Below are 16,708 nucleotides of genomic sequence, written 5' to 3'. Positions count from 1 at the left end.
GCAATTTCCTTGGAAAAGCTTTTGCGAACTAAATCTAATGGGACCCTGACTTTTAGCAACCAACCTTCACACGAGTACCAATTTCTTGTAAATTTTGTAAAAATATGACAAAAGAGAAAGAAGATCTTCTGCTACCTTAGCAAGCCAGTCCTGGGTGGACTATTACTTCCGCAATTCAACAAATATTTTTCAGTTCGCCACTTTTATATGAATTTCAAAATATTTGACATTTCTAGCATGCTTTTAATCTAAAGCTGTATTAACAAACTATGAAATGTCATGATACAAAAATGTATCGACTTCAGCAACTTTCCAGCTATACTCAAAGCAATTGTTTAACCGTACGAAATTTCTTATTGCTGTTAGAGGATTTAATAAATCGTTTTTATTTTCAATGTTTGAAAATCCGTTATGAAAATACATACATTTATTGTTCTTATTGTACTCTAATTTTTTGAAATGTGCTTCTCCTTCTCTTCTCTTCGAGTATAATATAAACATTTCATTATTATTACACATTTAGATATTCTAAAACTTAACCGAAAAGAACACTTCTTGAAATTTTTTTGTGAACCTTAAATTCTTAAGAAAAATATTTACAATATTTATCGTAAAAATTTATATTAATTTTTAATAAAAAAAATATTCCACAAAATATATTTTCGTCTACAAACGACCACAGACCTTAGTGTTTGCTCTAAAACAACAATTATTCTTGAAACGCATTACTGCTTCGTCTTAAAAGAATTACGCTTAAGGAACCCATTGATTTTGATTTGAAATTGAAACACAGTCCAGTTGAGTGTATATTTATTTCATAAAGTCACTTTTGAGATTATTATGACTGCCGTAACTTGCCTTCATTAATACATTTCGTGATTCTAAAATCAATATGGAAGTTTCCAAAATCCACAGAAATTATTAAACAATAATGAGAAGTGTGTTTCAGAGAATCAAATAAAACAGAATTTTAGTTCTTCCATACGGAGTTGCAATCAATAAAAAAATCACGTTCACTATATATACATAGGTTGTTTCTAAAAAAAACTGAAAGACATAACCTCTAAATTGAGAAGAGTTCATCTCTACATTTATCCAAGTGTTATAAAAATCGTTTCTAATTGGAATAATTCCACATCGTGAGTGTATTACTGCTTGAGGAGGGATTTTCTTCAAGGAAGTGACTCTAAAAATCTCAAAGCATTGTTTTCTTTTGATAGAACAACACATTCGATCCCTAATTACTCTGAAACAAGTTTTAATTTTGAGATAGTTCTCATTTAAAGAATTCGAGAGATATTTATAATGATTTGTTTGATCATTAAATCTTAAGCGTGTTCTTTTCGCAAAGATAATAAAAAAGTTCAGATATTTGCAGTTTTATCTTTCTCTTTTCGAATAATCGACTAATTCATTTCAATGTGCTCTATTTATAAGGGAATGTTATACATTCCCAGCTTCACTGAGACTCAATTTTGAACATGACCTTGGGATCTATAGAGCTGAAACGACAGCTTTGCATTACATTTCATAGATATCGAAAATTTTTCTATATAATACGTAGATACTTAAACCTTAATTGCAGTCTTCGAAGGATTCTAATAGATATTTTCGTAATTTTTCAATACAAATAGTGCTTGTGTAGAGTATGGGGAAGAATAAGGAAAAAATAAACTAAATAGTGAATAATAATTAAAATTGAAATTACGTCGCAAAACCCACATACTTTGCTTTAAATTGTAATCATACCAAAACAACACAAAGTGTCTACATTCTTCAGAAAACTTTTCAATGAACTCGGCAATCTCAAAATGGTAGCAATAAACCATTTTATATAAGAACACCTTTAGTTTTCGTTATATCCAAGTACTCCAAATTTAAAGCGCTTTTTCACTTTATCAAGCGCGCACTACCTTTCCAACCAAAAACAAAAAAAAAAAAAAACAAAAGTAACTTGTGAACAAATGAGAAATTTTAAGCAGCAGCGCGTAGACAACGGATTTTTGTCAGTTTTCATTTCGGCTTTGACCCCAACTGCCCACCCACTGCCACGACACTGTGTTCAAACATTTGCTAACTCAGCGCTTGTAGTATTGTAGCTATAAACCCTCCTGTGAATGCCCGAGAAAAAATCACAATGCCACCACACGGCACACCTTGACGCTCACGCGCTGGACGCGACTAGCCGGCGGTATGCGCTCGCTTCACTTGTATCTGCTTCCCTGAAATGTTGTTGTATTTTTATTCCGTATTTTTGGCGAAAAAATCGCAGTTTGTCGGTAGCTAGAAAATTACAGCGAAGTAGTGAAAGAAATTGTAGTAATGGCGACGGCGGTTAATGAGTGAATTTTTTCAAATTTTTTTTCTATTTTTCCTATTTTTTTTCCTGTTTCAAAATATTTTTGTTTTATTCTTTTGTTCGTATTTCCTCGTCTGCATTTATTTGGAGTTCATTTTAATTTTGTTACATTTTTCGGTTCGCTATTTTTTCAGCTTTTCAATTTCCGTCAGTCTCCGCACTATTCTCCTTGTTCTTTTTTGTTCCTTTTTTTGGTTTTTCTTTCTTTTGTACTCACTTACAGCTTGAGTTATTTTTTGTTGCCCGCTTTCGCCTGTCCATTTTGTAAAACAGTCATTTCTTTCTCCAGTCTTTTTCGGGCACGCAAATTACAAATTTACTTTTGGCAACTTATTTCCATTTGTAATGAATTTTTTCTTTCGCCAAATTCTTTGTAGCAACATTTTGCTATTTTTTTCGTTTGCTAGTTTTTTAGAGTTCTTCTTTTTCACTTTTTCACTTTTTTTTGTTTTTTTTTTGTTTTTTTTTTATTTTTTTTATTTTTGTGAAGGAGTAACTCGTTGACTTTTATTTTTGTGATTTTTTTTTTTTTTTTGGTTTTTTCTTAATTTCTTTTTCTATTTCTCGTCTCTTTCGTTACTCATTTACTCATTTGTCTCGCTGCAACTCTCACTTCTAGTCTGTGGTCCAGCGTTAATTATTTCTTATTTTCTCCAGAAAAATTTGCATTAATTTTTTTTTGCGTGCCTTTTTGTTTATCAGTCGTCTGCTTTACATTATTATTTTTTCTGTTGGGTTTTCATTATTATTATGAGGTATAACTGCTATAAATCATACTTTCTTTTCGATCGGAAATTATGAAATGAAATCACGCCAACAAAATTTTGGTCATATTTATCTTTAATGACGCACGATTGGGGAAGTTTCAGGGCGAATTTAAAAAAAATTGTTTTTTTTTTTTTCATTGTAAAAAATATATTAAATCACAACAACAACAGCACAACTCTGTATGAGAAATCAGTGTCAATAATAAAATAAAATAAAAATAATTAATTAACTGCAACGCTCAGCATTAATTTAGTATAAATTAAGCAGCCTACACAAACATTTTGCTTAATTAATGCGACGAAATGCGGCAACGTGCTGATTTGGTGATTTTTTCGGCGTGCGGAAATAAAAAATGCGACACATTTCACAAAAACGCGCCTAAAGTGTAACTAAAAATCTACGCATAAATAGCGAAGACCTCCAAGCAGGTGCGCGAAGCGCCCCGCTGCCGCGCGCAACGCCCACAACGCGCAGCGGACGCATTTTATTCACGCGTTGCGCGACGTACGGTTTTGGAAAATGCGTGTCAATTCGACAAACAAAATGGCTTATTTTCATTTCTTGTCCGGCGGTAGACTAAGATAATAATAATTTTTTTTTTTAATAAAATACTGTGTACCCAAAAATAAATTCACTAAAATTTCGCTTATTCGCAGGTTTTTTGAAAACTAAACATTTTTGTTGAAAAAAATAAAATAAAATAAAATACACACACACACAAATATTTTTGTTGAGTTGAAAAAAAAGTATACAAAAATAATAAAAACAAGAACTTAGCGCTATATATTCAAAAAATATATATACATATACAAACAAGAAAAAAATTATAATAATTTACAAAAATCAAATGAAATTACAAAGAAAATAAATTACAAAAACAAAAAAAGTTGGCAAAAATGAAAATGAGTTTTTAGTATTTTACAAAGACACAAAACATATGTATATACATACAACTGTAGTAAAACATAAAGTGCAATCAAAGAGAGTATAATACAAAAATTAAAAGAATACGAAATAATTACACAAAATCACAACAACAACAAGAGCAGTGAACATATATGCCAACAAAACACAAAAAGCGTGTGTGGCATGCAACGCATGAAATTTGTAGCAAGTAAGCGTTTGTAAAGCGACAAAAGTTTGCAAGAAAGCATATACAACAACAAAAAATATAACAACAAACAAACACAGTTGCCAGATAATTAAAAAAGTAAATTTCCTTTTTTGCTTTTGAATTATTTGAACAAACAGAAAAACGACGTTTTATTGCAAATATATATGAAACAGTTATATAGTATATTAAACAAAAACAACAACAATAATAAATCAAACGCAACGTTTGTTGTAAATAGCGGCAGCAACAGCGAACGGACAGCAGGCAGCAGACGACAACTGCAGTGGCCGCAAGCTTTCCAGCGCCACTCCATTGCATACCAGCCAACAAACATACATACAACAGCCACGCAGTCAGCAGCAGCAACAACAATCACAATAATACGGCGTTTAATTAAGCAATACCTACGCGATTGGCCCATGGAAAAATTGGTAAATTTTTACAAATTCATACACACACCTAAATGATGGAGTATATACATAAGCCTTTTTTTTCATAATATACAAGTATACTATGTATATATAACATTTAAGTATATATTTAAAGGCTACTATATAGAAATATATAATATCAACAAGAGCCGTATATAATTGTTGAAGTATTTATATTATATATATCATCAAACTTTAGACGAAAGCATACACATAATATGACTGTCTATACATAGATATGCAGGAACCACTATATACATATGTATGTATATATATATATAATAATTATATATTTCTATATGTATATATAAACACGAGGAAATGTAACACTTTAATGTAAATATTTTTCTTTAAATGTTAAAATTCCAAGCGTGGCGTAACCAGCTCTTATTTACTTATGCAAGCAAACTTTATATTTGTGGAAAGCAGAACACTCCAAACTCATGCCAGTTTCAGGATTCTGCAAAATTATAAAATGAAAATATTTTGTTTGCGAAATTAAGAATAACAAGAATAAAAAACAATAGTCTTTATTCAGCTGTTTGATTTCATAACTGTAACCAGGTGCATGTTCTATTGCACACGTGGATTATTTAAGCGACGTGGTATTTCATCTTTACACCTGCCGATCAGCAAATAAATAATTTTTATAATATGAATACTTCTATCCCAGTTATCGTTAGAAACAGCATGTGGGCCACTAATGCCTATAACTATCTGACCGAAAGATAGAGTGGTGAAAGTCTAGAGTTTCTCGAATATGTGCCTATATTTTGCCAATAAAAATATGTTGAAGCCTTTTATAAGCGTTGAGAGCTACAGTTTAGCTGGTTAGATGACAAAAATCGTGTTCTTGAAGATCATACTAATATATCACTTTTTGAAAAAAAAAATGTAAAGGGGTTTTTCAAAAGGGGCGCTACAAAAGTAGACCGATAGGAACAGCAAACGATGTCATATTTTTCTCTCGCTCTTTTGACATTTCTCTATTTAAGTTATATGGAACTCTGAAAAAATTATATTTTTTTTTAATTAAAAGATAAACACTCTCGCTTCATCTTATCTAGAGGATATCCGGTTATCGATTCTAGTTCTCATTTTGCATGAACAAGAGGGCCAAGTTGAATACATCAGATACTTATTATAACTGATTTATTTCTTACCTGTTATACCCTATCGAATCTGTTCATGGATCGAAAACGACTTTTAAACATTATCTTCATCTTGAAATTGACTCTAGTTTAAGAACCAAGCACATGGATACTAGCAGAACATATTTTATTCTCAAAGAGTTAAGAGAGGTAAAACTAAGGATTAGTACCTAGAACTCATATGTCATTTAGTAATAAAGTGGTTTTCAATAGGGACGCTACAAAAGTAGACCGACAAGGACAGCAAATGCCGCCATCTTTTGACATTTCTCTTCAGTAAGGTTTGTCATTTTATCATGGAAAGTTTTACGATCCAATAACGAGTCGAAATTATTTAAATTTACTACCGGAATGCGGAGTCAGTGGCCTCAACTTTAAGAGAGCTACGTGCTACGTAACGATGATGAACTTCGTACGAATATCGAACGTGAAAAGCAGTATCGGCTGATTTATGCTTGAAAAGCGTCGAAAATTGGGTTCAGCAGCTGGACTTCTGGCCAGCGTGCCTATACACATTATATAGCCGTCTAGGCAAATCTCACTCATGTTGCTGGGAATTATCAATACTTTGAAATATGATCTATATATTGCAATCCTTTATCTGATTTAACTCATAGATATTATATAAAAGGTTTCTAAAATATAGAGCCGAACATAATGAAAAATTCCAAAACGTATTAAAAAACTAGCATCTACACATCAGCACAATTTTATGAAACGATTTCTTTAGAATTAGAACGGTTAGAGTTTTCTATAAAATAATTAATAATTTTGATATAGCCTTTATGTCATATCATCTAAATTGTTAACATAAATATTCTTGAACTCTTGGAGAGAGGAACAACTGTGACATTAACGACTTTATAAATGTTTTAAGATCGTTCGTTAAAAAATATATTTTTTGATTACTCAGAAAACTATATTTTGAAATCTCTCTACCGAAATTTTATCTAGTACAAAGGACTAACTCGGTAGTTTTTGATAACTCAAAGGTACGATAAACCGATTGTTGATACAATTTAAGTTTAAGCTAGAATGTGATATTTTATTTACTGAATTAATAATAGAAAGGGATGAGCTGAGTTCCTAAAAACGCAACACTGTCGGTTTATCGGGCTTACTGCTTGGTGTAGCTCAGTCGAGTTTACACAACATACTAGCAAATATTGGCAGCAGAAACAACAGACAGCATAATTATAGGCATGGTAGCAGCAGAAGAAATGTTAATTATTATTGTATTGTATATAAAAATTGCAATTGCGTAAAAAAACAGATAACTCACGCCTGTCATAGCGCAAAAATAATCCGAGCTCCCTGATTCCTGATATTAATTATATGTATGTATATATGTCTGTATAAAGCATTTATATATTATAGGAGAGAGTATGGTAGAAGCTCCTCTGCTTAAATAAAATCCACATTTATCTGCATATACGCATTTAACACCTCGGCATAACATTTTTGGCTGCCAACCAGTAAAAATAAAACAATAAAATAGCTTAACACAGCGAACAATTGAAAATTATCAACTGTCACTACCGCAAGCAAACAGAATTGCCAGGCGAATGCCAGCGGTGCCGCTGCATTATAAATATGTTTATATTTGTGGAAAAACAAAAAAAACAACAAATACACAAAATGCAATTTTTAAATGAAAATAAATAAAAAAATTTAAAAAAAACGCTGATTTTCTATAGTCCGCCACCAACACTACGCTTTTAATTGAAAATATAATTTACATAAGCGATAGTTATTTACATACGACAGCATATAACATAGTATATATGTATTTGAACTCATATATTTATGTGTGTATGTATTTGACTACAAAAAAACGGAATTTTATATACATGAAACATGAAAATGTCATTAATAAGCCTGCCACCGCATTGCCAAATCCACCGAAATCCTTTCGCTATATGTGTGCACTCGTATTTACCTCAGTCAATATACCGTTAAACATACTTTAATCTATTGTATTTATGTGTGAAAGTCACACATCCTTTTATATATGTATATGTAAATATATACATATATAACTAGGCACCTATGTATTTACATATTAATTTGCGAAATGAACCGAAAATCCGTTGCGTCCATTCATTAACAATAAAATTCCATCCAACACACATTATTTGCACGCATGCATACATATGTACAATGTATGTATATGTACATTGTACATATTTAATATTTTTGCGTATTGTTGCTATAGGCACTGCTGTATATTTAATTTTTTTGCCAGCGTTATTTGCGCACAATTTATATATTACATACTTACATATATGTATAAGTATATGAAACATTGTTTGCGGCGTTGATTATGAAAAATTAAAATAAGTATATATATATTTGTTTTTTGTATGTATTTGCCAATGCATATACAAATAAATATTTGTATATACATATATGTTATATGCTGCTATAAGAATTTCTCTTAATTCGTGCTTAAAACGGGACTTCAAAAATAGTTGAGATAACTTTCATATAAATTGTTTGGAGGTAATTTGCTTCACTTCTATAAAATTACATACCTCGATATTTGAAACAAAATTATCTAGACAAAACATATTTTATAAATAGCGAAGACTTACCTAATGTAGTCAAGTTTTCACATGAGAGTGAATTAAAATACCCGATACCTTCCAAAAACGCCTTAACACAAAATAAAACTGCGTGGATTAAAGTTACCTTTTACCGATCCACAATTATTCGCAAGAGGTATTCTCATCCACAACAAAGTTTGACATTCCCTAGTTGTGGGGATCTTAGACGATCATTACTTAAAAACTTACAATATCATCTTTAAAAAATTGAAAACAGCTACCCAAAAGTGTGTAGTGTCTAGACAAACAACAAGCAAACACATTTTTAACAAATTATATTATATTATACCAGAGCTCCATTATGTTAAACTCAACTGAATAAGTACTTAAACATATAATCCTAGTTAGCGCGGATTTTTAATATAGATAAATTCCAGCTCTTTTTCAAATGGTTTCACCGAAGTCAATACCAAACAGTTTAAAAACATATATTTTAGGCCACTAATTAAAAAAAAAAAACACAAATTCATTCCTATGATCCCAACAGAAAAGGTCACGACGAGTTTTGAATAAAAGGTCACGACAAGTTTTGGAAAATAAATTACTTGGACGATAACTTTCAGTTGTGTTCCGTTGTCAAACATCTTTATCGGGACCTATAGGTTAGGTTAGGTTATATGGTTGTCAAAACGACGCACCTAGGCCCATTGTGACACTACTGGGACTGGGACACTATAGAGTCGTCTTTGAACCACCCTGTGTTCTTAATAAAGTGAGAAAGCTCACACAATTTGATATAAGCAACTTCATCCACATCCTCGAGAAAATCGGGACCCATACTTCGACGTTTGTTTTAGATATTCTCATATAAGACTTAGAACTTACTCATTAAAATTTGAAGATTTGAAATTGTATTGACGTTAGACAGAACTAACATGAGTTTTGGTTTCAATTACATTCACTTTGCCAATGTTGTCATGCGTGGGATGATGAGTGGTTTGCATAAGACAAGTGGGGAGAAGCTGAAGACCTTCGACGGTCATCTCGATTACCTCTAAGAAAGTAGTTTGCTCAAACATTTTAATTTGGCTTCACGTTATCCTCAAAAGAAAATTATATCGATCAGTTACATGAACCCACCTAGGTCAAATTGGATATACAGTTGAACTTCCATAACTCGTGCTTCAATAACTCGAAGTTCGCCATAACTCCAACTCTTGAATTGGCAATAGAAGTTAAATTTCATACAAATTACCTACCATAACTCAAAGTTTCGCTAACTCGAAGTTTTTTTTCTAGATTATGGTGATTCGAGTTAGGGAAGTTAAACTGTATATATATACATAAATCTATAAATATCTCTATAAGCGCATCTGCGAATTTTCCATTTGAACGAGTGAAATAACCCAATGACATTGGCCTTCAAAATGGCCAGAGAGATCAAAAGTGGGAATGCCAATACCCCTCAAACAGATGCCAAGGCAGAACAAGGTGCGTGAAATTGAAACAAAAAAATAACGAAAGATCAGTGTAAATATTAACAATTATACAGCGTACCGAATAGTGCCGAACACCAACAAAAAACAGCAAAAATCAATGAGAAATAAAGAAACAGTAAAACAAAACAAAAACAAACAAACAATGAAACATCGAAACAAATTTACGATTATTTAAGTAAATATGCATACTTAAAGTTAGCCTCCATACAAGCACACACACACCGACACACATATGTAAACACACAAACAAAGCGCTGCAGCAGCAGTTGTTGTTGCTATTGCTTCAGTTGCTGCTGCGATCAGCCGGTCAGCTGACCGAGGTTAAAATGGAGGTGAAGGTAACGCGTACGGTCAACGTCACAACGCCACGCAACTTAACGCAAGTGATCGCTGCAAAGGGACAGCCGCAGCGACGACTGCAGCAATACAGCAACACAACAACAACAGCAAGTGAAGTGCGCATATGAGATGCACAGCGAGGCAATCGCTCGTCTGTCGCATTGCATTGCATTGCGTGAATGGAACGTACGATCTGTAAACATTTGCGCTGTGTAAGGACACAAGTTCAAGAAACTGACAAAGGCATAAGTCATCTGTGAGCATTGTATGACAGCAGTATGCACACACACACACTCATATATATTTTCAAAAGTACATATATCTTATTTGTATGTTGGTATATCCAACGCAGCGTCAATAAAGCCGATACGCACTGCAGTCTTTCGTGGAAGTACGCGTTGGGTGTGCTGCAGTCCGTCTGCTAGATGAAGTTTACAATGTCCAACAATAGCAACAACAAACAGATTTCAGTACAAAAGTAGAACATAATTGCAATGATATTAAAATATTTGAACATCAGTACATTTTGAAGTGTATACCTACTCACTTTAAAGTCAAAATAGCGATCACACACCTTTAGAGTGGTAAAAAATCGACTTGAAGGTTAGACAACATTTTTCATATAAAATTGAAATTTTCAGACTGTCCTTTGCCAAATAATTATTTCCCACTCATTTTTGAAGACTTCTATTATTAAATAGGTATATATAAGAGAAAAAAATTATAAAAAAAAATAATTTTTTTTTATTTCGAATTTTTTATACTAAATATTAAATAATTCTTACCTTAAACCTTACCGTGACAGATTCTACTATTGAATAGTAAATATGTAATAAAACAACAAAGAGGCGTGATTTTCCTAAACAGCGTTGCAATAAATGTCACATACTAGCCATAAAGGGTGTCAATTACGAGCATAGTAAATCATAATTATTAACTCAATACATTTGCTTGAAGATTTAACTAACAAGTGATTTATAGCTGGGAAACAAACTATTTACAATCGTTTATTTTTGCTTGGAAGTGAAATAAAATCTAAAAATCAAACAATATTTAACGAAAATATATTCACTATAGGAATAATTCAGTACCCTAGATATTATTTTTGCTTATATTTTGATATTTGGATATTGAGAAAACCAGAAATGTAACTTTGAAATGTGACAAAAAGCTTAAAACAAATTTTTGAAAGTTACTATAAAGATTTTATAAAAGATATCTTACAAATTTTGAAATAATTTATACTTAACTTTTCGCAAAAGGTGTGTGTCTTTGATAAACTATAAAATGTGTGCCTAATTGTAGGCAACGTTTTGGTTTTACTTAAGTTTTTTACTCGAACAATATTAAGACAACCCTGCACAAACTGAAATCTTCACATTTCAACGATAAATATATAGGAAAGTTGGTATTGTGACCACTAGCAGTTGAAGTACTAGAAGTCAGTACCATCAACTATAGAAAATTTTAACCTCAACTCTTTATTAAATAGAAGGTATCTTAAGAAAAAAATGAAGGCAAATCCGTGCTGATCTTTGCTGATCTCAATCTTTGAAAATATGTTTTAAAGCTCAATTTGTTGTTCAAAGTGGAGTGAAAGCTTTAAGTGGTTAGGTGGGTTTCTGAGGCTAAAAACAAGGGTATTTTAAAATTTATTTTAAATATAATATATACAGTCATATATTTCATTTAAACAATTCAGTTTATCAAAGATACGTGTTGAAACAGTATTTTGAGAAATTTTTATTGAAAAGTTCCTAAAACTCAGCAGTTGACACCTCATCTCCCATTTCGTGTCTCTTAGAAAAACGGATTGATTTGATATTTTTTATTATGTTTTAAATATATTGCACTATTTAATAAGACCTTAAGAAATGAAAATGCTATCAAAGAGAAGTCGATTAATTAAAAACTAGTTGTACAAGACGTTCTCAGAGACATGAAACTACAATGAATCGACTCAACTAATCTAAAATCTCATTTTAAAGGTGTTATACTATACTAGTTGGGTTCAAAACTTATTTCAATCGCTTCCTTCATAAGTGTTTACCATTATTTTACAAAAATAAAAAAAATTCAATTCAGAAGGCATTGAAACATTAAGCTTACAAAACAAGGCAGTATTTCTTGAGAGCGAAAGAGAGAGATATACAGATGGTGAGAGAGAGAGAGACAAAATGAAATAAAAACATTAAGAGAAAGAAAATTTCGGTTTTGGGTTGTTGGGGTATTATAGACAGTACAGGATCAGGACAGTACTTATATAAATTGTTTTTTAATAAACCGTTACCTGCATTTTTCTTCTTTTTTAACATTTTCTCTTCGTTTGAAGAGTTTTAAAGACTTTTGTTTGTAAATAAAAATAGAATTTTGTGTCAAAAAAGTGTCACTAAGATCACCTAGAAAGAAACATTTCTAGATTGATTGGCAAAAAATTACAATAAAAAATAAATAGAGAAATCACTGGCTAAAATGTCAAAGTAGAATTTCAAAAAAAGGGCCTTCCAGAGTGAGAAGCATTTATTTTTATTTTAAAGACTTCTTCGAAGATTTCATAATTAAATTAATAATAATTTCAAGCGAACATTTATCATATAACACTAATTCATTGCATTCCCAAAGAGTTCCGACACTAAAAAAAAAACCCACTTAAATGCGATTTCGCAAAATCTAATCTTTAGCGAAGGCATTTTCTAAACGACGTTGTTCTAATTAAGTGGAAATCTACAAAAAAAAAAAACAAATAAACTTAAACGATAAGTGCACTTCTAATTACATACAAACATATATAGTATATATTTACTTCTAAGCAAAATTATTAAAGCAAAAAAAAAACTCATAAAAGCCTGCTTGATTGGCGTTGGAACCCAGCAAAGGCAAATAGAAAAGCGAAATAAATTTAACTAAAATTAAAAGTTTATTAAAAAGGCGTGATTAAGTGGAAATATGGCGTGTATGTAACACAAGAACGGCAAACACAACAACAACAACAACAATAATAACAACCGCAATCATTTTTATTAGTAAACACTTCACAAAAACCTAACTGTAACACCGAATAAAATGCAACAAAAATAACAAAAAAACGGAAAAATGCACTTTTTGATAATTTCGCGGCCATTGTTGTAATAAATTTACCTATACACATGTAAATATAAATATATGTATACATACATACATATATACCATCACTAGCACTGAGGCGCGGCCTAACAATGAGGCGATTTTTACAAGCGAAAATCATGTGTTTTGCGCAACTTTTTCGCGAAACGAAATACTGGCATATTCACATGTATGTATGTATATATAAACAGTTACATACACACACACCCTTGCGCTGCGCTATCAAAGTGTTCCTTTTATGCCCCCGCTCTTCCTCGTCGTCCTCCGCTGTAGCTCCATTGTTGATAAGAAACGAAATTTCCGCTTTGTTAGTGGTTGTCGCGCGATTTGCTGTTGTTGTTGTTGCTATTATTATTACAGCTGTCATACATACATATATATATATGCATATGCACATAATTGCACTCTGGAGTTGCAATATTTTCTTTTTTTTTTTTACTAAATTAATTTCTTCTTTATTATTTTTTTTTTGTTTGCACATTTCGCTGAGCAGATTGTGCTCACGCGTGCGTGCGTGCGGCCGCAAATTCGTCGATTGTGTGCCAGAAATGCACGAAAATAAATATTTTTAATAAAATATATCAATTTTTATTGTTTGTAATGCCGAAGGCTACTCGTAAATTAGGTCATAATCATATGTGTGCATGCTGACAATAACAGCAACAACAACAACAACATATAACAATAATAACCGCAATATTTTACTGATAGGAAGCGTCCCTGCAGTCTCTCAAGGTTCTGAAATTTTATACACACATATACTGACTCAAATAATTAGTCATTAGCGTATTTTGGAGTTGGTCACAAAGTGTGTTTGAATTTGAGCTTACTTTGTTTGGTTGTAGTAAAAATGTGTTCTAAAAATAATTCATAACTTGAGGGTAAAATATTAAACCAAAAAAAAAATTATTTAAAATTAAAAATGAAATGATACAAACATGTCAATTTCGTTATAAGTTTAAACTATTTTACATAAATTGAGAATACTTTAAAAAAAGAAGATTAAGTAAAAATGTAGCTATTTCAAGTTAATAGAAATCATACCTATGGTCCTGTATTGAATTTATATATAAATTTGTCGATTGATTATTCCGCCATAGTTCTAGATTTATTTCAATATTAATTGAATAGTTGTTGAATATTTTTAAAATTGGTTTATTCGTAGAAGAGCTTACTTTATTTGGACTGAATATACAGTTTAGACTAAATTCATTCGAAATGAATTCAAATATACATACGACAGTTGAATTTCACAGATTTTTATTGCCCTTTTGCCAATTATTGCGTTTTCGGTCAAATATGATTTTGAGATCATTATTAATTTGCAATGCGCCTAATTGTAGGCAACGAATTATTAGGAATTTAGCATTGTAATGCAATTTCGAATATCATAATTAATTTTAAGAGAAAATTTAAGAATATTAGATGAAATAACAAGTCAGCGAAAGAGGAATATGGAACTGGTTGCAAAAGAAGCTAATTTATGATAATATACGAAATTCAAATTTCATCACACATTTTTCCATATTAAACACATCTATATTCGAGACTTTACACAATATTCAAAGGGGTTCTAATTCATAAATTTATTTTCATATCTCATACCCACCATCAATGATTTACTATTAACACAGTTGATAAATCCAAATATATACCACTAAAGATTTTTAAAAACCCATTTCACTTTGGTAACAAATTAGTTATTAGGACAGGATTGTTACTAAATGCTGTCCTGATATATCTAAAAGTAGACATACTGTCGTTGTTTTTTTTATTGTAGGAGGTGGAATCTTCTAAAAGATGCCGTCATATTGTATACGGCATGCATGATTCTTCCTATTCGCTAATGATGCACTTCGTTCGGGATCCCAGCTAATTTTCTTACTATGCGAAACTAGCGAAATAGGACGTCTACGTACTAAAACCTGTAGCCTTTAGTATTTACTTGCGAACCGTCTTTAGACATTGAATCACAAGGGAAGGTTTTAGGCAATTGGCTCTTCGTTCTTTCATTTCGGAACTCCTACTGTGCCCACGTGTGCCTCTCTTTGCTCGTTTGCCACTCCTTCCTCCTCAGCTCTACTAGGGCTTTCGCACTCCATTCTCTTATTCGGTCCCATATCTACTGGGTTAGAACAGTCGGTCCCATTGTCGTGTCATATATGTGTAGGTATTCTCTAAAACTATCGTGACCACTTCAGCTTCGATATGCTTCCGCTCTACACACCCTTGCACGTTTCTAATTAGCGAGTGGGTCCATATGACTTTCGAGGCCTCGTCCCACCTTAATAGACTGACGTAGTATATACAGAACTAGATCCGCAACTCAACTCAAACAAATGTTAACATTGAACATTGATTGTTATCGAGCAGACACTTTGCTGTAAGAATTCGCATGAATTCTTCAATTTTCATGAAACTTTGCCAAGTATTTTAGGTATTCTAAGTTTAATTTAAAATTTTCAAGACGGAAATCCATAAAAACCGAAAAAGAATGGTATCGCGGGCGAAATAAAGTAAAAACTGTGATTTAGAAGCTCGGGGTTTTTCAGTAGTATTTAATTTTAAACACGACTTAATGGGGTAAAGTCAACATTCTACTATTTCAATGACACTCCTACGAGCCGAAACTTCACATCAGCAATAGTCTAATTTAACAGAGTAATCAAGAAAACACTTCAAAGAAAACAGCTATAGCGGTCAGCTCACTATGAAGTATATACCATTTAATCATCAATTTTTAGTTTATTTATTATTTATTGTCTTTAATAAACCACCTGCCATATAATTTCTTCGCGTTCACATTTTCAAAATTTAAAAATCATACAATATCCATTCAACACAAACGCTGCTTCGCACAGCTCTTATGCGCTCTACAATAAATCGATAAATCAACAAATATGCTGAAAAATTGACAACTTGCAAAAATGTACATTAGATAAGTGAAACGTGACTTTCTAGAGGTTTGTATTGTGTTAGGCGGCGGCGGTGGCAGTGACGGTGGCAGCGGAGGTGCTGTTGAAAACGCAATTATGTAGGTCAGTTTGCCTGCCGGGTGCTATCGACTGTGGACCGAGTGACTGACTGAGTGCCTTTAAAAATGCTATAAACGCAACAACAACAACAACAACACAAACATATACTTTGTACATATTTAAATGCTAAACAATGCCAAAGTGCATAATACAGTTAGCTGATATTAGCGTGTCGATGTGTTTGTATGTATGTATGAGTGTGTATGTGGGTGGTCGAATCGCGTATGTGGCAATTAAAATGATGCATGCATTATTAATTTGACATTTTTGTGAAATTTTTACAGCAACGAAAAGCCGTAAATTTACGTTAAGTTTTAGTTTTGTGATTTTCATTGGCGCATAA

General features: G+C 32.0%; 2 protein-coding genes across 16 annotated transcripts in view; one reads left to right on the top strand and one right to left on the bottom strand.

Annotated features, from left to right (window-relative positions):
* LOC105218430 (tRNA:m(4)X modification enzyme TRM13 homolog) overlaps positions 1–16,708 on the bottom strand; it is a 793,174-nt gene that overhangs the window by 679,520 nt on the left and 96,946 nt on the right. The window lies entirely within an intron of this gene.
* LOC105215468 (myb-like protein A) overlaps positions 1–16,708 on the top strand; it is a 236,552-nt gene that overhangs the window by 131,800 nt on the left and 88,044 nt on the right. For 5 of the 13 annotated variants that reach the window (XM_054225274.1, XM_054225272.1, XM_054225273.1 and 2 more), the window contains exon 2: positions 3,784–4,672. The exons of 7 other annotated variants lie outside the window; for them this stretch is intronic. The gene's annotated coding sequence lies outside the window, so the exon portion shown is untranslated. Of the gene's footprint in view, positions 1–2,879; positions 4,673–16,708 lie in introns of those variants that run through there. One more of the 13 variants, XM_054225269.1, reaches the window with a different exon arrangement.

Source organism: Zeugodacus cucurbitae, chromosome 2, assembly GCF_028554725.1.
Source record: "Zeugodacus cucurbitae isolate PBARC_wt_2022May chromosome 2, idZeuCucr1.2, whole genome shotgun sequence".
Taxonomy (NCBI): Eukaryota; Metazoa; Arthropoda; class Insecta; order Diptera; family Tephritidae; genus Zeugodacus; species Zeugodacus cucurbitae.
The sequence above is the reverse complement of the archived record's forward strand: the minus strand, read 5'-3'. Positions and strand labels throughout refer to the sequence as shown.